Raw genomic sequence first — 1,406 nt, 5'->3', positions numbered from 1 at the left:
AAGTTAAACAGGCCTCCCAGTAAACAAACAAACAAAAACAAAACAAAAAAAACTAAATGGGCCTGGACTAGAAATCGAATTCGGAGACGAGACGCTGCTGTGCAAGAAGAATAGTTGGAGACCCAGCTGAGCATCAAAGAGCCAGATGCAAGACCAGGTGAGCAAATTAGTAATAATTAAAAAAAACTAAACAAAACAAAGCAAACAGACTAAAGAAACAAAAGCAAAGTAAAGCAAAACAACATAAAAGCAAGACAAAGCAAAGCAGCAGGTGTCCGTAGACTGGGCTCTCTTCCTGCGAGAAATTTGCTTTTTTAAAATACTGACAACTATGAACACTGTTATTTTATTCTATGAACTACTGACAACATGTCTCCGGAATTCTAAGCAAAAATTTAGTTTTTATTTGCAGAAAATGAGAAATGGTCAAAACGATCACAAATGTGCAGAGCTTTCAGACCTGAAATAATGCTCAGAAAACAAGTTCATGCTCATTTAAAACAACAATACTGATGTTTGAACTCAGGAAGAGCTCAGAAATCAATATTTGGTGCTTTCTACCAAATACAGAGAACCTATGCAGTGGTCTCTTKATTTTTTCCAGAGCTGTACGCCAGCAGTTTCCATCAGGGTGAACATTTCAACGTCTGGAACTGAAACATTTCTGAACAGGTGAAAATCAAAGATTTTACACATTAATCAGAAAAATTAAAAGCATTTGAGGAAGTCAAGTTTTCAGCACAATCAGACTAATAAACCTTTGGCAAAATTATTAAATAAAAAGAAAATATTTTACAATTATATTACATAATATCTGTCTCTGTTCAGAAACTCAACTCGACAGCTGGTTTTATTGTTTGATCTGAGGAAATAGCCACCTTCGCCAGTTAATGGGGTCAATTTTGTTTTTAAAAATGGTTGTGGGTGCTTCTTTTCTTCTTCACTGATCTGTTGCTCTTCTTTCGTACGCTCAAACTGCACAATTATCTGATGTAATACAAACTGTGGAACGAAAATAGGTGAAAAGCAGATAAAGGCTGCAGCAAACTTTGAAAACCCCTCAGAAAATCTACAAAACAACAGATCAAAACCAAAAGTGCTGCACATGAAGAACGTTTATTCTGCTGTTTTGATTCTGAAACTTTTTTTTTATATAGTAAAAGTGATCCCGTGTGTGTGAGCGCTGTAGGAAAACATGGACCCACCTTCAGGAATTCACCAGAGGAAGCTGTTCTGCTTCACAAAAGCCTGATTCAGTGATGACGTCCTGCGCTGCCATGTGGGACGATGAGGTCACCTTATGGATGCTTTCAGGGTGGGTGTCGGACATGAATGGTGAGAACAAGCAGTGGTCCTCTGCCCCGACACACACACACACACACACACACACACACACACACACACAC

This window comes from Austrofundulus limnaeus, unplaced genomic scaffold, assembly GCF_001266775.1.
Source record: "Austrofundulus limnaeus strain Quisiro unplaced genomic scaffold, Austrofundulus_limnaeus-1.0 Scaffold8, whole genome shotgun sequence".
NCBI classification, from domain to species: domain Eukaryota; kingdom Metazoa; phylum Chordata; class Actinopteri; order Cyprinodontiformes; family Rivulidae; genus Austrofundulus; species Austrofundulus limnaeus.
This window is presented reverse-complemented; position numbering follows the sequence as displayed.